At 45.2% G+C, this 25058-nt stretch overlaps 1 protein-coding gene and 1 long non-coding RNA gene across 2 annotated transcripts in view; one reads left to right on the top strand and one right to left on the bottom strand.

The window, feature by feature from the left end:
* The window catches only part of LOC133554042 (proenkephalin-B-like), a 32048-nt gene that overhangs the window by 6137 nt on the left and 853 nt on the right, over positions 1-25058 (bottom strand). The window lies entirely within an intron of this gene.
* Positions 5330-6377, top strand: LOC133553853 (uncharacterized). The gene is made up of 3 exons (XR_009806983.1): positions 5330-5430; positions 5648-5779; positions 5857-6377. It is a non-coding gene; the product is annotated as an uncharacterized LOC133553853 (long non-coding RNA).

Below are 25058 nucleotides of genomic sequence, written 5' to 3'. Positions count from 1 at the left end.
CAAGGTATATAAATATACATGTGACAAGGTATATAAATATACATGTGACAAGGTATATAAATATACATGTGACAAGGTATATAAATATACATATTACAAGGTATATAAATATACATATTACAAGGTATATAAATATACATATTACAAGGTATATAATATACATATTACAAGGTATATACATATACTGTACATATTACAAGGTATATAAATATACATATTACAAGGTATATAAATATACATATTACAAGGTATATAATATACATATTACAAGGTATATACATATACATATTACAAGGTATATACATATGCTGTACATATGACAAGGTACATCTCCAGATATCTAGCAACAGAGGGTGGGGGGGGGGGGGCATGGTGGCAGGCTGCAGCTCTCAGGTACCGAGCATCCTTCCATCACCCCTATGGGATTTGTGTTGGGGGTGCGGGGGGTGTATGTGTGGTGTATATCTTTTGGATGCATGTTTGTGTTGGGGGTGCGGGGGGTGTATGTGTGGTGTATATCTTTTGGATGCATGTTTGTGTTGGGGGTGCGGGGGGTGTATGTGTGGTGTATATCTTTTGGATGCATGTTTGTGTTGGGGGTGCGGGGGGTGTATGTGTGGTGTATATCTTTTGGATGTATGTTTGTGTTGGGGGTGCGGGGGGTGTATGTGTGGTGTATATCTTTTGGATGTATGTTTGTGTTGGGGGTGCGGGGGGTGTATGTGTGGTGTATATCTTTTGGATGCATGTTTGTGTTGGGGGTGCGGGGGGTGTATGTGTGGTGTATATCTTTTGGATGCATGTTTGTGTTGGGGGTGCGGGGGGTGTATGTGTGGTGTATATCTTTTGGATGCATGTTTGTGTTGGGGGTGCGGGGGGTGTATGTGTGGTGTATATCTTTTGGATGCATGTTTGTGTTGGGGGTGCGGGGGGTGTATGTGTGGTGTATATCTTTTGGATGCATGTTTGTGTTGGGGGTGCGGGGGGTGTATGTGTGGTGTATATCTTTTGGATGCATGTTTGTGTTGGGGGTGCGGGGGGTGTATGTGTGGTGTATATCTTTTGGATGCATGTTTGTGTTGGGGGTGCGGGGGGTGTATGTGTGGTGTATATCTTTTGGATGCATGTTTGTGTTGGGGGTGCGGGGGGTGTATGTGTGGTGTATATCTTTTGGATGCATGTTTGTGTTGGGGGTGCGGGGGGTGTATGTGTGGTGTATATCTTTTGGATGCATGTTTGTGTTGGGGGTGCGGGGGGTGTATGTGTGGTGTATATCTTTTGGATGCATGTTTGTGTTGGGGGTGCGGGGGGTGTATGTGTGGTGTATATCTTTTGGATGCATGTTTGTGTTGGGGGTGCGGGGGGTGTATGTGTGGTGTATATCTTTTGGATGCATGTTTGTGTTGGGGGTGCGGGGGGTGTATGTGTGGTGTATATCTTTTGGATGCATGTTTGTGTTGGGGCTGCGGGGGGTGTATGTGTGGTGTATATCTTTTGGATGCATGTTTGTGTTGGGGGTGCGGGGGGTGTATGTGTGGTGTATATATTTTGGATGCATGTTTGTGTTGGGGGTGCGGGGGGTGTATGTGTGGTGTATATCTTTTGGATGCATGTTTGTGTTGGGGGTGCGGGGGGTGTATGTGTGGTGTATATCTTTTGGATGCATGTTTGTGTTGGGGGTGCGGGGGGTGTATGTGTGGTGTATATCTTTTGGATGCATGTTTGTGTTGGGGGTGCGGGGGGTGTATGTGTGGTGTATATCTTTTGGATGCATGTTTGTGTTGGGGGTGCGGGGGGTGTATGTGTGGTGTATATCTTTTGGATGCATGTTTGTGTGTAAGCCTGCAGTGTGTCTCTGTTCTGTGGCCTTGATGTTGTGCAGTCACTAGTCCAAAGTCAACAACAACAGGTGTGTGTCCATGTGAGAGGAGGTCGACATGAAAAAAAGAGGAAAAGTCACCTGGACAGATTTGGGGATTCTTTCCAAGGGGACCATAGTCAGAGCATTGCAGTGTGTAGACTAGCACAGCACCTTGGCTCACCTTTTAGAGCACAGGTAGCACAGCACCTTGGCTCACCTTTTAGAGCACAGGTAGCACAGCACCTTGGCTCACCTTTTAGAGCACAGGTGTGACTTCCTGCCACTAAACCTGCACAACATACTTTCTCTCTCTCTGCATTTTCACTTTTATTTGCCTTAAATTTGCTTCTTCACTTTAAGAGATGATTGTTGAAAGTGATTTTGTTGACTTTTTTGGAGTGTTTTCCATGTTTGTGTTGACACTTCCTTCCTGCTTTGATATCTGAGGGATTATTAGCATGCCAGGAAGTTACATTTGTAATCAAACATGTTTTCCTTACTTTACAATTGATCATTAAACAAATCAATAATTATTGATACGGAGCAATTATAAACACTTTATTTCCGGAAGCTTTTTTAAGGAAGTTGGGACTAAAAGCGTTTTGAGCCTTGTTTTTATTCTTCAATAGTGTTAAACAAACTTGTGATTTGTTAGCAATGTTTGAAGTGTTCCTTGCAACATTCACTTTAAAAAGCTCAAAAAGAAATACTGTGTTGATGTTTTACTCATTTCCAAGTAGAAGAAATGATTGTAAACAGAAGTTCCTGCTGCTTGCAAAGATGCTCTTTTCAAGTCCTTCAACATGTCTTTGTGTTCCAACACTTGAAGAAGCTTTGACAAGTAGTTGCTGCTAAAACATCATCACACTTCAACATCTCTAACATGTATCATCACACTTCAACATCTCCAACATGTATCATCACACTTCAACATCTCCAACATGTATCATCACACTTCAACATCTCCAACATGTATCATCACACTTCAACATCTCCAACATGTATCATCACACTTCAACATCTCCAACATGTATCATCACACTTCAACATCTCCAACATGTACCATCACACTTCAACATCTCCAACATGTACCATCACACTTCAACATCTCCAACATGTACCATCACACTTCAACATCTCCAACATGTATCATCACACTTCAACATCTCTAACATGTATCATCACACTTCAACATCTCCAACATGTATCATCACACTTCAACATCTCCAACATGTATCATCACACTTCAACATCTCCAACATGTATCATCACACTTCAACATCTCCAACATGTATCATCACACTTCAACATCTCCAACATGTATCATCACACTTCAACATCTCCAACATGTATCATCACACTTCAACATTTCCAACATGTATCATCACACTTCAACATCTCCAACATGTATCATCACACTTCAACATCTCCAACATGTACCATCACACTTCAACATCTCCAACATGTACCATCACACTTCAACATCTCCAACATGTATCATCACACTTCAACATCTCCAACATGTATCATCACACTTCAACATCTCCAACATGTATCATCACACTTCAACATCTCCAACATGTATCATCACACTTCAACATCTCCAACATGTATCATCACACTTCAACATCTCCAACATGTATCATCACACTTCAACATCTCCAACATGTATCATCACACTTCAACATCTCCAACATGTATCATCACACTTCAACATCTCCAACATGTATCATCACACTTCAACATCTCCAACATGTATCATCACACTTCAACATTTCCAACATGTATCATCACACTTCAACATCTCCAACATGTATCATCACACTTCAACATCTCCAACATGTATCATCACACTTCAACATTTCCAACATGTATCATCACACTTCAACATCTCCAACATGTATCATCACACTTCAACATCTCCAACATGTATCAACAGAAGAAGAGGAAGTAACAACGTGCCAAGCAGGAAGTCCATGTTTCCATCAGTCAGGAGGCGGGAACAGGAAGTAGTTGTTGTTCCTGCTTGGTCTACACAAGAATGGTAAGTTTTCTCTGTATTTTCATGACTAGAAGTCGCTACCTTTTTCCAACGCTTTGAACCCTGCGGTCGATGAAAGGATACGGCTAATTTATGGATTTTTCTTGGCTAACTGCCATGTTTTATATTCAACAAGGATTTGATATCACGGAGACATTGTGTCCTTTTTCTTGGTAAGTGGTAAAAGGTAAAAGGTAAGTGGTAAGTGGTAAGTGGTAAAAGGTAAAAGGTAAATGGGTTGTACTTGTATGGTGCTTTTCTACCCCCCCCCCCCCCCCTTTTTTTTTAAAGAGCCCAAAGCACTTTGACATTACTTCCACATTCACACACACATTCACACACTGATGGAGGGAGCTGCCATGCAAGGCGCTAACCAGCACCCATCAGGAGCAAGGGTGAAGTGTCTTGCTCAAGGACACAACGAACATGACTAGGATGGTAGAAGGTGGGGATTGAACCAGCAACCTCAGATTGCTGGCACAGCCACTCTACCAACTTGGCCACGCCATCCCTGTCCTTGCTGTTTTGTGTTACTTCCTGTCCTGTGCTTTTATTTTGGTGCCTCTTGCGGTTCTGAAGGTGTTTTCCCGGGACTGCTTCACTTTTGTCAGGGAGGATCCCCTCACCTGCGTTCTGTTAGCAATCAGGACTATCGAAGTTTTCTTTGTTTGTTGGTGGATGTTTTCCATGGGTTGGTGAGCTCAGATCCTCCTTTTTCATCTTCTGCAATGACGCTCGTATGTGTGGATGCCGTCTGCTCCACAAGTCTTTTGCATTTTCTTTCCTTTTTGATCATAGCCTGTTCTCTCTCTTTTTCTTCCTGTATGAATAAACACTTCTTTGCCTGCCACCTCCTTCATCTGCGTCCGTAAAATCCCCACAATCTCCCATGATGCACCTCTCATCCTCATCATCATCATCATCATCGCGTGACACAGGTGATGGCAATGTACTTCCTGTTTTGTTGACACAGGTGATGGCAATGTACTTCCTGTTTTGTTGACACAGGTGATGGCAATGTACTTCCTGTTTTGTTGACACAGGTGTTGGCAATGTACTTCCTGTTTTGTTGACACAGGTGATGGCAATGTACTTCCTGTTTTGTTGACACAGGTGATGGCAATGTACTTCCTGTTTTGTTGACACAGGTGTTGGCAATGTACTTCCTGTTTTGTTGACACAGGTGATGGCAATGTACTTCCTGTTTTGTTGACACAGGTGATGGCAATGTACTTCCTGTTTTGTTGACACAGGTGATGGCAATGTACTTCCTGTTTTGTTGACACAGGTGATGGCAATGTACTTCCTGTTTTGTTGACACAGGTGATGGCAATGTACTTCCTGTTTTATTGACACAGGTGATGGCAATGTACTTCCTGTTTTGTTGACACAGGTGATGGCAATGTACTTCCTGTTTTGTTGACACAGGTGATGGCAATGTACTTCCTGTTTTGTTGACACAGGTGATGGCAATGTACTTCCTGTTTTGTTGACACAGGTGATGGCAATGTACTTCCTGTTTCGTGCTGTAAGTACAACCCTTCGTAGCCTTTCTACATTTTACAATATAACTAAAACAATTCTTCCTCGCTAATGTGCCCCTTGAGTGTTTTCGTGCATATTTGTAGCTGCTACTGTAATGTAATCAAGCTAGTTTCCTTAGCACTAGCTAATATGCTAACACATTTATTATTGTTAAGCTACAACAGCATTCTGTTTGTCTTCTTTCACTTTGGTCGATTCAGACCAAGGTCAGCGTGGAGTTCTTGAGTCTGTTTGGCTGGTTGGAGAGCTAGCTTGGCAGCTAGTGGCTCCATGACCATGACTGACCTTTTGTCTGATCAGCCGTTTTACTGCCTTGTTTGGAAACAATGAAGGTACGGAAAGAAACATTTCTAACATCCTTTGGAGCCCATTGTGGTCCGGTGTGGCTGACATATTTGTTTCTTGTAAGATGTAGCGTGTGCGGCCCTGCAGCTTGGAAGATGCAGTATTTCTTTTTCTTTCCATCCCGGGATGAATATTAATGAGGAGTTTGGATGTGTGAAGCCGGGACATGACCACGGACAATGAGGCAAGAAGCTGTGGAGATAATGAGGACCTGCTGGCTGCAAGAAAGGAGCTGCTGAACAACCCTGACCGTGGTCTTCATGTCATCAAGGACACAAAGACCTCCTTTTCATTACCAGTCGCCTCCTTCTCTTGGACACACACAACTGCACCCACAGAGACCGACATACCCGTCTAATCACAGCTGTTACCTCTCTACATACCCGTCTAATCACAGCTGTTACCTCTCTACATACCCGTCTAATCACAGCTGTTACCTCTCTACATACCCGTCTAATCACAGCTGTTACCTCTCTACATACCCGTCTAATCACAGCTGTTACCTCTCTACATACCCGTCTAGTCACAGCTGTTACCTCTCTACATACCCGTCTAGTCACAGCTGTTGCCTCTCTACATACCCGTCTAATCACAGCTGTTACCTCTCTACATACCCGTCTAGTCACAGCTGTTGCCTCTCTACATACCCGTCTAATCACAGCTGTTACCTCTCTACATACCCGTCTAATCACAGCTGTTACCTCTCTACATACCCGTCTAATCACAGCTGTTACCTCTCTACATACCCGTCTAGTCACAGCTGTTACCTCTCTACATACCCGTCTAGTCACAGCTGTTACCTCTCTACATACCCGTCTAGTCACAGCTGTTACCTCTCTACATACCCGTCTAATCACAGCTGTTGCCTCTCTACATACCCGTCTAATCACAGCTGTTACCTCTCTACATACCCGTCTAATCACAGCTGTTACCTCTCTACATACCCGTCTAATCACAGCTGTTACCTCTCTACATACTTGTCTAATCACAGCTGTTGCCTCTCTACATACCCGTCTAATCACAGCTGTTACCTCTCTACATACCCGTCTAATCACAGCTGTTACCTCTCTACATGCCCGTCTAATCACAGCTGTTACCTCTCTACATACCCGTCTAATCACAGCTGTTACCTCTCTACATACCCGTCTAATCACAGCTGTTACCTCTCTACATACCCGTCTAATCACAGCTGTTGCCTCTCTACATACCCGTCTAATCACAGCTGTTACCTCTCTACATACCCGTCTAATCACAGCTGTTGCCTCTCTACATACCCGTCTAATCACAGCTGTTACCTCTCTACATACCCGTCTAATCACAGCTGTTACCTCTCTACATACCCGTCTAATCACAGCTGTTACCTCTCTACATACCCGTCTAATCACAGCTGTTACCTCTCTACATACCCGTCTAATCACAGCTGTTACCTCTCTACATACCCGTCTAATCACAGCTGTTACCTCTCTACATACCTGTCTAATCACACCTGTTACCTCTCTACATACCCGTCTAATCACAGCTGTTACCTCTCTACATACCCGTCTAATCACAGCTGTTGCCTCTCTACATACCCGTCTAATCACAGCTGTTGCCTCTCTACATACCCGTCTAATCACAGCTGTTGCCTCTCTACATACCCGTCTAATCACAGCTGTTACCTCTCTACATACCCGTCTAATCACAGCTGTTACCTCTCTACATACCCGTCTAATCACAGCTGTTACCTCTCTACATACCCGTCTAATCACAGCTGTTACCTCTCTACATACCCGTCTAATCACAGCTGTTACCTCTCTACATACCCGTCTAATCACAGCTGTTACCTCTCTACATACCTGTCTAATCACACCTGTTACCTCTCTACATACCCGTCTAATCACAGCTGTTACCTCTCTACATACCCGTCTAATCACAGCTGTTACCTCTCTACATACCCGTCTAATCACAGCTGTTACCTCTCTACATACCCGTCTAATCACAGCTGTTACCTCTCTACATACCCGTCTAATCACAGCTGTTACCTCTCTACATACCCGTCTAATCACAGCTGTTGCCTCTCTACATACCCGTCTAATCACAGCTGTTACCTCTCTACATACCCGTCTAATCACAGCTGTTACCTCTCTACATACCCGTCTAATCACAGCTGTTACCTCTCTACATACCCGTCTAATCACAGCTGTTACCTCTCTACATACCCGTCTAATCACAGCTGTTGCCTCTCTACATACCCGTCTAATCACAGCTGTTACCTCTCTACATACCCGTCTAATCACAGCTGTTGCCTCTCTACATACCCGTCTAATCACAGCTGTTACCTCTCTACATACCCGTCTAATCACAGCTGTTGCCTCTCTACATACCCGTCTAATCACAGCTGTTACCTCTCTACATACCCGTCTAATCACAGCTGTTGCCTCTCTACATACCCGTCTAATCATAGCTGTTTCCTCTCTACATACCCGTCTAATCACAGCTGTTACCTAAGTATATATATATATCATGTAGTAACAGACACCTTCATAACAATATGTAATATGTACAATACTTACTGTGTTTTGATTATTTAAATTTTTTCCGGGACTGATTTATTCCGCGCATTGATTTCCATTTCCATAGCAGCACACTTCCACTTCTGGAAACAAAGGCATGTGTGTGTTGTAATCATGGCAGTTTCGGTAAGAAATAAGAAAGACCACAATTTTTGGACAAATGAAGATCCACAACCTTATCTTTTTGAAGCTGGATATAGTGAGGATGAACCACTGCTTCTAGAAGCCAGCATGAAGGAAGACTGAGACTTTGGGGCAGACAGAAGCTGGAACAGGGGGATGGAAGCCATTCTGCTATTACAACATAAATGGAGTGCTTACCCAAACAAACAGAGTGAGTCACACTTTATATTCATCATTACACACTTTGTGTGTGTTATTACAACTACAGTACATACTAGCTGTGTACAAACAAAACATGAAACAATACTTTATAGTGCAGATTAGTGTAGTATCACAGTGTTGTGCATTACACTCTCAAACATGTATATGTATATATATATATATATATATATATATATATATATATATATATATATATATATATATATATATATATATATATATATATCCAAACCCCGTTTCCATATGAGTTGGGAAATTGTGTTAGATGTAAATATAAACAGAATACAATGATTTGCAAATCCTTTTCAAGCCATATTCAGTTGAATATGCTACAAAGACAACATATTTCATGTTCAAACTCATAAACTTTATTTTTTTTTTTGCAAATAATCATTAACTTAGAATTTCATGGCTGCAACAGGTGCCAAAGTAGTTGGGAAAGGGCATGTTCACCACTGTGTTACATCACCCTTTCTTTTAACAACACTCAATAAACGTTTGGGAACTGAGGAAACTAATTGTTGAAGCTTTGAAAGTGGAATTCTTTCCCATTCTTGTTTTATGTAGAGCTTCAGTCCTTCAACAGTCCGGGGTCTCTGCTGTCGTATTTTACGCTTCATAATGCACCACACATTTTCCATGGGAGACAGGTCTGGACTCCAGGCGGGCCAGGAAAGTACCCGCACTCTTTTTTACGAAGCCACGCGGTTGTAACCATGAATTGATTAACAAGTTGAAAAACTTATTGTTGTCATTCACACATGGAGGTGGTGGTAAGCTACTTTCATCATTCATTCACACATGGAGGTGGTGGTAAGCTACTTTCATCATTCATTCACACATGGAGGTGGTGGTAAGCTACTTTCATCATTCATTCACACATGGAGGTGGTGGTAAGCTACTTTCATCATACATTCACACATGGAGGTGGTGGTAAGCTACTTTCATCATTCATTCACACATGGAGGTGGTGGTAAGCTACTTTCATCATTCATTCACACATGGTGGTGGTGGTAAGCTACTTTCATCATTCATTCACACATGGAGGTGGTGGTAAGCTACTTTCATCATTCATTCACACATGGAGGTGGTGGTAAGCTACTTTCATCATTCATTCACACATGGAGGTGGTGGTAAGCTACTTTCATCATACATTCACACATGGAGGTGGTGGTAAGCTACTTTCATCATTCATTCACACATGGAGGTGGTGGTAAGCTACTTTCATCATTCATTCACACATGGAGGTGGTGGTAAGCTACTTTCATCATACATTCACACATGGAGGTGGTGGTAAGCTACTTTCATCATTCATTCACACATGGAGGTGGTGGTAAGCTACTTTCATCATTCATTCACACATGGAGGTGGTGGTAAGCTACTTTCATCATTCATTCACACATGGAGGTGGTGGTAAGCTACTTTCATCATTCATTCACACATGGTGGTGGTGGTAAGCTACTTTCATCATTCATTCACACATGGAGGTGGTGGTAAGCTACTTTCATCATTCATTCACACATGGAGGTGGTGGTAAGCTACTTTCATCATACATTCACACATGGAGGTGGTGGTAAGCTACTTTCACCATTCATTCACACATGGAGGTGGTGGTAAGCTACTTTCATCATTCATTCACACATGGAGGTGGTGGTAAGCTACTTTCATCATACATTCACACATGGAGGTGGTGGTAAGCTACTTTCATCATTCATTCACACATGGAGGTGGTGGTAAGCTACTTTCATCATTCATTCACACATGGAGGTGGTGGTAAGCTACTTTCATCATACATTCACACATGGAGGTGGTGGTAAGCTACTTTCATCATTCATTCACACATGGAGGTGGTGGTAAGCTACTTTCATCATTCATTCACACATGGAGGTGGTGGTAAGCTACTTTCATCATTCATTCACACATGGAGGTGGTGGTAAGCTACTTTCATCATTCATTCACACATGGTGGTGGTGGTAAGCTACTTTCATCATTCATTCACACATGGAGGTGGTGGTAAGCTACTTTCATCATTCATTCACACATGGAGGTGGTGGTAAGCTACTTTCATCATTCATTCACACATGGAGGTGGTGGTAAGCTACTTTCATCATACATTCACACATGGAGGTGGTGGTAAGCTACTTTCATCATTCATTCACACATGGAGGTGGTGGTAAGCTACTTTCATCATTCATTCACACATGGAGGTGGTGGTAAGCTACTTTCATCATACATTCACACATGGAGGTGGTGGTAAGCTACTTTCATCATTCATTCACACATGGAGGTGGTGGTAAGCTACTTTCATCATTCATTCACACATGGAGGTGGTGGTAAGCTACTTTCATCATTCATTCACACATGGAGGTGGTGGTAAGCTACTTTCATCATTCATTCACACATGGTGGTGGTGGTAAGCTACTTTCATCATTCATTCACACATGGAGGTGGTGGTAAGCTACTTTCATCATTCATTCACACATGGAGGTGGTGGTAAGCTACTTTCATCATACATTCACACATGGAGGTGGTGGTAAGCTACTTTCACCATTCATTCACACATGGAGGTGGTGGTAAGCTACTTTCATCATTCATTCACACATGGAGGTGGTGGTAAGCTACTTTCATCATTCATTCACACATGGTGGTGGTGGTAAGCTACTTTCATCATTCATTCACACATGGAGGTGGTGGTAAGCTACTTTCATCATTCATTCACACATGGAGGTGGTGGTAAGCTACTTTCATCATTCATTCACACATGGTGGTGGTGATAAGCTACTTTCATCATTCATTCACACCTGCTGGTGATAAACTTCTTTCATCATTCATTCACACATGGTGGCGGTGGTAAGCTACTTCCATCATTCATTCACACCTGCTGGTGGTAAACTACTTTCATCATTCATTCACACATGGAGGTGGTGGTAAGCTACTTTCATCATTCATTCACACGTGGTGGTGATAAGCTACTTTCATCATTCATTCACACATGGAGGTGGTGGTAAGCTACTTTCATAATTCATTCACACATGGAGGTGGTGGTAAGCTACTTTCATCATTCATTCACACATGGAGGTGGTGGTAAGCTACTTTCATCATTCATTCACACATGGTGGTGGTGGTAAGCTACTTTCATCATTCATTCACACATGGAGGTGGTGGTAAGCTACTTTCGTCATTCATTCACACATGGAGGTGGTGGTAAGCTACTTTCATCATTCATTCACACATGGAGGTGGTGGTAAGCTACTTTCATCATTCATTCACACATGGAGGTGGTGGTAAGCTACTTTCATCATGCATTCACACATGGAGGTGGTGGTAAGCTACTTTCATCATTCATTCACACATGGAGGTGGTGGTAAGCTACTTTCATCATTCATTCACACATGGAGGTGGTGGTAAGCTACTTTCATCATCCATTCACACATGGAGGTGGTGGTAAGCTACTTTCATCATTCATTCACACATGGAGGTGGTGGTAAGCTACTTTCATCATGCATTCACACATGGAGGTGGTGGTAAGCTACTTTCATCATTCATTCACACATGGAGGTGGTGGTAAGCTACTTTCGTCATTCATTCACACATGGAGGTGGTGGTAAGCTACTTTCGTCATTCATTCACACATGGAGGTGGTGGTAAGCTACTTTCATCATTCATTCACACATGGAGGTGGTGGTAAGCTACTTTCATCATTCATTCACACATGGAGGTGGTGGTAAGCTACTTTCCTCATTATCAATGAGTGTTATCAAAGAAGTATGTTGAGAGTTCCAGATAAGAAAATGAACATGAAGTTGAGGAGTGGGCGTGAAACAAATGGTGTTCCTCGGGGAGAAGAAACATGTGACTCACTGACAAACAAGTCGTGCTTTTCATTTTCATCCACTCAGCCGTGTTTGCCTTCACATTCCACACTCACCTGGAGACATGCTGCTCTGCTCCCACACACGCCTCCTCCTCCTCCTCCTCTTCATCCTCTCACACTCCTCTTCTTCATCCTCTCACACTCCTCCTCTTCATCCTCTCACACTCCTCCTCTTCATCCTCTCACACGCCACTCTCAACACTGGCTTCTCACTCCTTTGGCAAACACAACCTTCCTCCCTGATTGACTTCTTTCAAGCTTTAATTGGCCATGAGGAGCACACACACACACACACACTCAGGTGTGGCAGTCACCAAGTCAGGTGTGGCAGTCATTGTGTCAGGTGTGGCAGTCATTGTGTCAGGTGTGGCAGTCATTGTGTCAGGTGTGGCAGTCACCAAGTCAGGTGTGGCAGTCATTGTGTCAGGTGTGGCAGTCTCCGTGTCAGGTGTGGCAGTCACCGTGTCAGGTGTGGCAGTCACCATGTCAGGTGTGGCAGTCATTGTGTCAGGTGTGGCAGTCTCCGTGTCAGGTGTGGCAGTCACCGTGTCAGGTGTGGCAGTCACCGTGTCAGGTGTGGCAGTCATTGTGTCAGGTGTGGCAGTCACCATGTCAGGTGTGGCAGTCACCGTGTCAGGTGTGGAAGTCATTGTGTCAGGTGTGGCAGTCATTGTGTCAGGTGTGGCAGTCACCATGTCAGGTGTGGCAGTCACCGTGTCAGGTGTGGAAGTCATTGTGTCAGGTGTGGCAGTCATTGTGTCAGGTGTGGCAGTCACCGTGTCAGGTGTGGCAGTCACCGTGTCAGGTGTGGCAGTCATTGTGTCAGGTGTGGCAGTCACCGTGTCAGGTGTGGCAGTCACCGTGTCAGGTGTGGCAGTCATTGTGTCAGGTATGGCAGTCACCGTGTCAGGTGTGGCAGTCATTGTGTCAGGTGTGGCAGTCATTGTGTCAGGTATGGCAGTCACCGTGTCAGGTGTGGCAGTCATTGTGTCAGGTGTGGCAGTCATTGTGTCAGGTATGGCAGTCACCATGTCAGGTGTGGCAGTCATTGTGTCAGGTGTGGCAGTCACCGTGTCAGGTGTGGCAGTCACCGTGTCAGGTGTGGCAGTCACCGTGTCAGGTGTGGCAGTCACCGTGTCAGGTGTGGCAGTCACCAAGTCAGGTGTGGCAGTCATTGTGTCAGGTGTGGCAGTCATTGTGTCAGGTGTGGCAGTCATTGTGTCAGGTGTGGCAGTCACCGTGTCAGGTGTGGCAGTCACCGTGTCAGGTGTGGCAGTCACCAAGTCAGGTGTGGCAGTCATTGTGTCAGGTGTGGCAGTCACCGAGTCAGGTGTGGCACTCACCGTGTCAGGTGTGGCAGTCATTGTGTCAGGTGTGGCAGTCACCATGTCAGGTGTGGCAGTCACCGTGTCAGGTGTGGCAGTCATTGTGTCAGGTGTGGCAGTCACCGTGTCAGGTGTGGCAGTCACCGTGTCAGGTGTGGCAGTCATTTTGTCAGGTGTGGCAGTCATTGTGTCAGGTGTGGCAGTCACCATGTCAGGTGTGGCAGTCATTGTGTCAGGTGTGGCAGTCACAGAGTCAGGTGTGGCAGTCATTGTGTCAGGTGTGGCAGTCATTGTGTCAGGTGTGGCAGTCACCAAGTCAGGTGTGGCAGTCATTGTGTCAGATGTGGCAGTCATTGTGTCAGGTGTGGCAGTCATTGTGTCAGGTGTGGCAGTCACCATGTCAGGTGTGGCAGTCACCGTGTCAGGTGTGGCAGTCATTGTGTCAGATGTGGCAGTCATTGTGTCAGGTGTGGCAGTCATCATGTCAGGTGTGGCAGTCACCATGTCAGGTGTGGCAGTCACCACAGCAGCTCCCTAAATAATTGAATGATAAACTTGCGGCAGACTCCAAATGTTGTGCTGAGTTTGTCATTGACGTCACACTGATGGCAGAAGGAGAGATTCACCTGCTTAAAGGTGTGCAGGGAAAGAAAGGTGACGTAGCCATAAAACAACGATTAGCACTCCGCACACATCGACAAAGATCACCTTTGTGCACTCACACACAGTGTAAAACGTTTGGTGGACAAACTGAGACAAAGAAGGAGTGGCATAAAACATCTTTCTGTGGCAGCGTTGGAGAAAGTTGTTCATGTCAACAAAGTGGCCACACAACTAAGGTGAGTTCAAGGACCACAGAAATGAGGAGGACAAAAGGGCGCTCCTAAATATTGTCATCAGTGAAGCATCAACACAAACATATTCAACATTCTCACTTCCAACTATTAGCAAGCTTGGTGTCCATTTACTACTGCTTGTCCCTCTCGGGGATGCTGGAGCATATCCCAGCTGCATTCGGGCAGAAGGCGGGTTAGACCCTGGACAAGGAAAGCTGTGTAGACCCTGGACAAGGAGGGCAGGGTAAATCCTGGACAGGGAAGGCGGTGTACACCCTGGACAAGTCACTATCTCATGGCAGGGCCAACACAGATAGACAACATTCACACTCACATGAAAACTAAAAATATATTTTCCCTTCTCTCAAGGGAGCCCCAGGGTGCTGGAGAGCTGAGCCCCAGAAAAGAGTAAAGGATTGACTTTTAAGATGGGACTTCAATGTAGGCATCATCTCTAACTGCTCCACACTAGAGGAGCCCCTGTAGGGCCAAGACTTGTTCTGGTCTCTGGGAATCACTGTCTCTGTCAGGAACCAGATGAGGTGGTCTGGGTATCTGGTCAGGATGAGGTATTTAGAACACATCACACAGGCAGGAGGCCATGAGGTAGAACCAGGACACGTTGGGAAGACTATGTCTCACCACAGACCTGGGAACACCTGGGGATCCCCTGGGAGGAGCTGGACTATGTGACTGGGGACGAGGAGGTGTGGGCTTTCCTGCTTGGGCTGCTGCCCCCGCAACCTGACCTCAGGTAAGGGGAAGAAGATGGATGGATGGATGGATGGATGGATGGATGGATGGATGCAATCACTAATACGCCTGAGTTGTTATTATGTATCTGTATGTACCTTTCAGCATTAATGGTGCCTTCACAGATGTGTAAGTTAGCCATGCCTTGGCCACTAATACACCCCCATACCATCACACATGCTGCCTAGAACACTTTCACCCTACAACAATCACTAATACACCCCCATACCATCACACATGCTGCCTAGAACACTTTCACCCTACAACAATCACTAATACACCCCCATACCATCACACATGCTGACTACAACACTTTCACCCTACAACAATCACTAATACACCCCCATACCATCACACATGCTGACTACAACACTTTCACCCTACAACAATCACTAATACACCCCCATACCATCACACATGCTGACTACCACACTTTCACCCTACAACAATCACTAATACACCCCCATACCATCACACATGCTGACTACAACACTTTCACCCTACAACAATCACTAATACACCCCCATACCATCACACATGCTGACTACAACACTTTCACCCTACAACAATCACTAATACACCCCCATACCATCACACATGCTGACTACCACACTTTCACCCTACAACAATCACTAATACACCCCCATACCATCACACATGCTGACTACAACACTTTCACCCTACAACAATCACTAATACACCCCCATACCATCACACATGCTGACTACAACACTTTCACCCTACAACAATCACTAATACACCCCCATACCATCACACATGCTGCCTAGAACACTTTCACCCTACAACAATCACTAATACACCCCCATACCATCACACATGCTGACTACAACACTTTCACCCTACAACAATCACTAATACACCCCCATACCATCACACATGCTGACTACCACACTTTCACCCTACAACAATCACTAATACACCCCCATACCATCACACATGCTGACTACAACACTTTCACCCTACAACAATCACTAATACACCCCCATACCATCACACATGCTGACTACAACACTTTCACCCTACAACAATCACTAATACACCCCCATACCATCACACATGCTGACTACAACACTTTCACCCTACAACAATTACTAATACACCCCCATACCATCACACATGCTGACTACAACACTTTCACCCTACAACAATCACTAATACACCCCCATACCATCACACATGCTGACTACAACACTTTCACCCTACAACAATCACTAATACACCCCCATACCATCACACATGCTGACTACCACACTTTCACCCTACAACAATCACTAATACACCCCCATACCATCACACATGCTGACTACAACACTTTCACCCTACAACAATCACTAATACACCCCCATACCATCACACATGCTGACTACAACACTTTCACCCTACAACAATCACTAATACACCCCCATACCATCACACATGCTGCCTAGAACACTTTCACCCTACAACAATCACTAATACACCCCCATACCATCACACATGCTGACTACAACACTTTCACCCTACAACAATCACTAATACACCCCCATACCATCACACATGCTGACTACAACACTTTCACCCTACAACAGTTCCCATGGTTCTTTTCCTCTTTGGTCCACAGTTTCCAAAAACAATTAGAAATGTGGACTCGTCAGACCACAGAACACTTTTCCACTTTGCATCAGTCCATCTTAGATGAGCTCGGGCCCAGCGAAGAATTTCTGGGTGTTGTTGATAAATGGCTTCAGCTTTGCATAGTAGAGTTTTAACTTGCACTTACAGATGTAGCGACCAACTGTAGTTACTGACAGTGGTTTTCTGAAGTGTTCCGGAGCCTGTGTGGTGATATCCTTTACACACTGATGTGACTTTTTGATGCTAGAGGGATGGAAGGTGTGTAATATCATGGCTTACGTGCAGTGATTTCTCCACATTCTCTGAACCTTTTGATGATATTATGGAGCGTAGATGGTGAAATCCCCAAATACCTTGTTGAGAAATGTTGTTCTTCAGCAATTTGCTCAGACATTTGTTGACAAAGTGGTGACCCTCGCCCCGTCCTTGATTGTGAATGAGTGAGCATTTCATGGAAGCTGCTTTTATAGCCAATCATGGCACCCACCTGTTCCCAATTAGCCTGTTCACCTGTGGGATGTTCCAAATAAGTCTTTGATGAGCAGTCCTCAACTTTCTCACTCTTTTTTGCCACTTGTGCCAGCTTTTGTGAAACATGTTGCAGCCATTAAATTCCAAATGAGCTAATATTTGCAACAAATAAGACAGTGTGTCAGTGTGAAGATGAAATATCTTGTCTTTGCAGTCTATTCAATTGAATATAAGTTGAAAAGGATTTGTTGTATTCTCTTTTTATTTAGCATTTACACAAGGTGACAACTTGACTGCTTTTGTTGTTTGTAAAACAATTGCTAAAAAAAATCAGTGTAAAAGATTAACATGCTAGCATTGTCCGAAATAGTCCAAGTGTTGAAGAGTGTAAAAGCTTGCTGGACAGCAGCGACTATCAAAAAGATGAAGTGACTTGAAAGAGTGGAGGGAGTTGCAACTTTTGGTAAAGATGCAAACTCTCCTCATTTGTCTTCTTCAGTGTGCAGCGTGTACTCTGCATTACATACAAGGATGCTTTATGGTCAACACCTCATGAAATCATGTTGTGCAAAGATGTAGAGAATGAGCCAAGTTTGGAAAGTAAAAGCCAAAGAAGAAGAGAAGGAAGACCGCGTGGGTGTGCAGGACCACAACAAAAGCCATTCCATAGCTGCTGACTAGCAGATTTTATTAGGAATTGCACTTTGAGTCCGCTGGTAAATTATTATTGATTTTCTCATCCCTTGGTGAACGAGGTGAAAGATTGCAGTCTTCAAGTCAAAAGCCCTCCGGCTGTCAAGACTATTTAGCGAGTTCCCTTTCATCTTCATCTTGTTGGGATGGTTTTAAAAGTACATTTTCAAGTCATATTTTCCAGAGATCCTTTTCGCCCTTTTGCTCTACGTACACCTTCCTCTTTGAGGCGTATCAATCAGTGTTTACTTATATAGCCCTAAAGCACCAGTGTCTCAAAGGGCTGCACAAGCCACAACCACATCCTGAACTCAGATCCCACATCAGGGCAAGGAAAAACTCTAGTTCAACTCGAGAAAGGTGGCGAGCTGGAGCAGACTTGTAAAGTTCCTCCTCTGACTCAGTGACTCAATGTTGGAATGATCGGAAGTGAAACAGATATTTACTACTTTGTCTGTTTGGGTCGGGGAAAGGGTCCTGATTGTTGTTTGGTGCAAACACACAAACAGAATCTGAGAGTACCCAGCCTTCATGTCATGATGCTGGTCACCCCTTAGTTCTGCTGAGAGACTTCAATGCCCACATTGGCACCAACTGGAGCAAAGCCATTTGGAGAATTAACCTCCCGGATGTCTGAATCTGTGCATTTCACAGCAAACAGCAGCTTCAGACTTGAGGACGTCCATCAGCGCACCTGGAACCAGAAGACTAGTCGTATTATCAGACTGGGTAGAGAGGGGTTGGGCCGTCAACTGATTGACAGCTGGTGATGAGTTGGATGAAATGGCTGACCCAAGCATCTGACGAGGGTGTGCTGGGAACCATGGCAGAGTCCCCCCTTTCTTGGAAAAATGGTGCGAAGACTATTAGTGGAACCTTGACTACAGGAGATGCAATGTGTTTTTGTTCTGGTTGTGGAATACTGGACCAGCTGTACACCCTTGCAAGGGTACTGGAGGGTGCAATGGTGTTTGCCCAACTGCTGGGTGTTGTGCTGGAAATAGGAGATTTGTGGCACACAGCTACGTGCTATTTGGGATGGGAAATTGCTCCAGAGGACAGGGTCAGAGAGAAATGGTATCTCCATTCTTACTTAGGTCTGGTGTGCTGGAAACATCGATAACATAAGTTTTGTGGACAACGTTTTAAAGTCCGACAGGGCTTTCCTTTGTCCTGGTTTCAGCCAAGGTGTTGGCGGTGTTCAGTTTGGTAGCCTTAGGATCTTGTCTCTGCTATTTGCGGATGGAGTGGTCCTGATTGCCTCATCGGGCGGCCACCTTCAGGATTTGCACCTGAGTCTGAAGCTTGTGGGATTAGACTATGTACTACTAAATCTGTTGCTCACCTGGGAAAGGATGGATTGACGTTGGAACGAGGTTTTCCCCAGGTTGCAGACTTTTACTATCTTGGGATCTTGTTTAGCAGTGAAGGAAAGTAGTAATGCAGTCACTGGAACAATCCGTAGTCCAGCATCCGTTGATGACAGAGTGGAACTACTGGTCAAACTCGGTTCTACTCTCACCTATGGTCAAAAGCTTTGGTTGGTGACTGAAGGAGCAACATTGCAGACCCAGGCGGCCAGATGAGTACACGCCATAGGAGGTGCATTCTCCCTAAGAGGCCTCGGGTTCTCCCAGAGAAGCTCACAGCAGAGCTGATGGTCCTTCATGTGGAGGGCAGCCATTCCAGCTGGCATCTACTTTGGATGGCTTCTGGACGCCTTCCGGCTGTCACGCCTGTAAATCAGTTTTATGTTTGATCATGTTTATGTTTTGTTTTTGGACTCTTGTTTCCCATTCTGCACTTCCTGGTTTTGTTTGTTTCCATAGTTACGCATTAGTTTCCACCTGGTCTCCAAGTCACGCCCCTGCCCTCAGTCCCACACCTGTTTCTCATCACCATAGCCACTATTTAAGTCATTTGTTTTCTGTTCCTCGGTTGGGAACTTTGCTTGTGCATTCTGGATACTGCTTACTACTTACTGCTTGCTGCTTGCTTGTCCACCTGCCCACCTACCCATGCTGCTCCTACCTTCATGCCATGCATACTACTTACTGCTTGCTGCTTGCTTGTCCACCTGCCCACCTACCCATGCTGCTCCTACCTTCATGCCATGCATACTATTTACTGCTTGCTGCTTGCTTGTCCACCTGCCCACCTACCCATGCTGCTCCTACCTTCATGCCATGCATACTACTTACTATTTACTGCTTGCTTGTCCACCTGCCCACCTACCCATGCTGCTCCTACCTTCATGCCATGCATACTATTTACTGCTTGCTGCTTGCATGTCCACCTGCCCACCTACCCATGCTGCTCCTACCTTCATGCCATGCATACTATTTACTGCTTGCTGCTTGCTGCTTGCATGTCCACCTGCCCACCTACCCATGCTGCTCCTACCTTCATGCCATGCAATTCGGTTTTGTCCACGCCAAGTAAGTTTTTGTCTGTATTTATGCCTCTGTGCAAGTTTTTGGTTCGTTGTGTATCATTTATAGGATGTTTTGTTTATTTGTAGATAGTCATGCCATTGTGCTGTTTTGTTTGAAGTTTAGTATCGATTATTATCCGCCACCGAGCGCGCCCTTTGTTTTACCTTTTTGTATTATAGTACCTGAATTCACGCCTGGCTCGTTCCAAATTCTCTCTGCATCCCAACTTGACCCAACACGTTTCTTTTCATACCGTGACAACTTTACTCAGAGAACTTTGAGCTGGGATTGGAAACAAGAAGCCTCTGAGTGTTGCCTTGACATCCTTTCATCCTCTTCTTGAATGTTCATCATTTCCCTTCAACAACGTTGGTCCACGGCCTGCAAACACAGCAAGGACGAGTCATGTGACGTCTCAAGGAGGTTCTCTTCCCTCCTGAATGCAGATGTCTTGCATGATCCACAAAGGAGCGCATCTATTCACTTCTGCATTAGCAGTATTGGCCTTCACGTAACCACGGTAACGCTCACTCTGGTGAGCATCTGAGTCAGAAGCTGGAGTGAATGTCCCTGAAAATTTGTCAAAGATGTTTGTCCTGAAGAGAAATGAGGCACACAACCTCTGCAGGCAGGTTTAACACACACACACACACACACACACACACACACACACACACACACACACACACACACACACACACACACACACACACACACACGGAGCGTGAGCGGGAATGGACCATGAATGCTCCTTCAGTTGTTGTCCTTTTGAAGCCACATACACACCATGTCAAACAAAGTCCAGTACACATGTTAGATCTGTGAGGTGTAGAAGTGCGCGGATGCCAAGGATGCAGAGACGTAGATGGTAGGAAAACAAAGTTTGTCTTTATTGGACGTAAGGTTGCCAAATATATATAACACAAGGCGATGGTGGAGCACAAAACACACCATGAACAAACTGAAATAATTGCTACCAAAAAGCTAACCAAAAAGCGCTGGACACAGCCAGGAAAATACTGTATGGAAAAAAGTAAACCAAAAGAGCTAAGTATAAACATAAAACGCTAGACGAGGCAAGGAAAAAAGACACTTCTTGAAAGAAGTAACAAAACAAACTAAAAGCTAGACAAGGCTAGAACTAACAATCAAACCTGGCGAGGAGGAGGAGTCAAACTGAGGCTTGCAAGTGAGCCCAAGGAGCGTAAGCATGCCAGCAATATGGTGGTGAGACACAAAGTTCCAAACGCTCGCATGGCGTCAGCGCCCAGGGTAAATAGAACCCCTTAATCAACTTCAGGTGTTTGCTCCTGCTGTGCACCAGCTGCACTCCATACTGAGGATGAGAGACAGAGTAAATATGGTGGTCCGAGAGTACAGAAAATAAGCAACTCACCACATGATCATGATGTTAAACCATATAGTTGATTATTTGTTATTAATAGTGTACATTTCAGTCATACCATCACCCGCCCACTACAGGTGTGTTCTACTGCCCATCACAGTGTACCAGGTTCAAGCATCACCCGGCCACTACAAGTGTGTTCTACTGCCCATCACAGTACCAGGTTCAAGCATCACCCGGCCACTACAAGTGTGTTCTACTGCCCATCACAGTGTACCAGGTTCAAGCATCACCCGGCCACTACAAGTGTGTTCTACTGCCCATCAAAGTGTACCAGGTTCAAGCATCACCCGGCCACTACAGGTGTGTTCTACTGCCCATCACAGTGTACCAGGTTCAAGCATCACCCGGCCACTACAGGTGTGTTCTACTGCCCATCACAGTGTACCAGGTTCAAGCATCACCCGGCCACTACAAGTGTGTTCTACTGCCCATCACAGTGTACCAGGTTCAAGCATCACCCGCCCACTACAGGTGTGTTCTACTGTCCATCACAGTACCAGGTTCAAGCATCCCCCGGCCACTACAAGTGTGTTCTACTGCCCATCACAGTGTACCAGGTTCAAGCATCACCCGGCCACTACAAGTGTGTTCTACTGCCCATCACAGTACCAGGTTCAAGCATCACCCGGCCACTACAAGTGTGTTCTACTGCCCATCACAGTGTACCAGGTTCAAGCATCACCCGGCCACTACAAGTGTGTTCTACTGTCCATCACAGTGTACCAGGTTCAAGATTCACCCGGCCACTACAGGTGTGTTCTACTGCCCATCACAGTGTACCAGGTTCAAGCATCACCCGGCCACTACAGGTGTGTTCTACTGCCCATCACAGTGTACCAGGTTCAAGCATCACCCGGCCACTACAGGTGTGTTCTACTGCCCATCACAGTGTACCAGGTTCAAGCATCACCCGGCCACTACAAGTGTGTTCTACTGCCCATCACAGTGTACCAGGTTCAAGCATCACCCGGCCACTACAGGTGTGTTCTACTGTCCATCACAGTGTACCAGGTTCAAGCATCACCCGGCCACTACAGGTGTGTTCTACTGTCCATCACAGTGTACCAGGTTCAAGCATCACCCGGCCACTACAAGTGTGTTCTACTGCCCATCACAGTGTACCAGGTTCAAGCATCACCCGGCCACTACAGGTGTGTTCTACTGTCCATCACAGTGTACCAGGTTCAAGCATCACCCGGCCACTACAAGTGTGTTCTACTGCCCATCACAGTGTACCAGGTTCAAGCATCACCCGGCCACTACAAGTGTGTTCTACTGCCCATCACAGTGTACCAGGTTCAAGCATCACCCGGCCACTACAGGTGTGTTCTACTGTCCATCACAGTGTACCAGGTTCAAGCATCACCCGGCCACTACAGGTGTGTTCTACTGTCCATCACAGTGTACCAGGTTCAAGCATCACCCGGCCACTACAAGTGTGTTCTACTGCCCATCACAGTACCAGGTTCAAGCATCACCCGGCCACTACAAGTGTGTTCTACTGTCCATCACAGTGTACCAGGTTCAAGCATCACCCGGCCACTACAAGTGTGTTCTACTGCCCATCACAGTACCAGGTTCAAGCATCACCCGGCCACTACAAGTGTGTTCTACTGCCCATCACAGTGTACCAGGTTCAAGCATCACCCGGCCACTACAAGTGTGTTCTACTGTCCATCACAGTGTACCAGGTTCAAGCATCACCCGGCCACTACAAGTGTGTTCTACTGCCCATCACAGTGTACCAGGTTCAAGCATCACCCGGCCACTACAAGTGTGTTCTACTGTCCATCACAGTGTACCAGGTTCAAGCATCACCCGGCCACTACAAGTGTGTTCTACTGCCCATCACAGTGTACCAGGTTTAAGCATCACCCGGCCACTACAAGTGTGTTCTACTGCCCATCACAGTGTACCAGGTTCAAGCATCACCCGGCCACTACAAGTGTGTTCTACTGTCCATCACAGTGTACCAGGTTCAAGCATCACCCGGCCACTACAAGTGTGTTCTACTGCCCATCACAGTAGCAGGTTTAAGCATCACCCGGCCACTACAAGTGTGTTCTACTGCCCATCACAGTAGCAGGTTTAAGCATCACCCGGCCACTACAAGTGTGTTCTACTGCCCATCACAGTGTACCAGGTTCAAGCATCACCCGGCCACTACAACACAACCACCAGATGGAAATACTTCATCACATCCTTGGCAAGCTAAAAGTGGGCTTCCAAGTGCGTAAGTTATTCCGCAAAAAGTTGGTCAACTTGACAGTCGCAGCTGCGGCCATGTTGTTAGCATGGTGTGTTGCTAGCCTGCGTTATCATTCCACAGGCTCACCGATGTCACGTGGCGCAGAGTTAGCACAGCGGCAGTCTTGTTAGCACTTTTAATTTTCCCGAAGGAACTCTCCTGAAGGAATCAATAAAGTACTATCCATTAAATGGCGTCCTTTGACACGCTCATCAATGTGGAGATGTCTTATGGACCAGGCAGCGGTTCAAGATGAAGTGCATGCAAAAATGCACTCTGCTTAAAGTTGCTCAACTTGATTGTCGCCGTGACGATGGCGCCAAGATTAGCTGCCAGGTTGTTGTTAGCATTGTTTACTGTTAGGAGAATATCTGTTTTGTTGGCCACAACATAATCCTAGAAAATGACTGCACTGTTACCAATAAAACAAGTCATATGCTGTGAAGCTGCAATATTTGTAGCACAATGCAGCCAGAGTAGTGTTGAAAGTACACAAAGGTTTGTATTTCAACCATGTTTGATTTAAAAAAAATAAACAAACTACATTAAGAGACATCTTTTTGTTATTTTCAAGGCTTAAATATGTTTGTGTTCTTGCCTTTTAATGTTTGAAGGAGTTGAAGTGGAGAGTTTGTTAATGATGACACTGCAGTCAATCGCTCACATTTATGGCAAGCATGCCAAGGGAATA

This window comes from Nerophis ophidion, linkage group LG06, assembly GCF_033978795.1.
Source record: "Nerophis ophidion isolate RoL-2023_Sa linkage group LG06, RoL_Noph_v1.0, whole genome shotgun sequence".
Lineage (NCBI taxonomy): Eukaryota > Metazoa > Chordata > Actinopteri > Syngnathiformes > Syngnathidae > Nerophis > Nerophis ophidion.
This window is presented reverse-complemented; position numbering and strand designations above follow the sequence as displayed.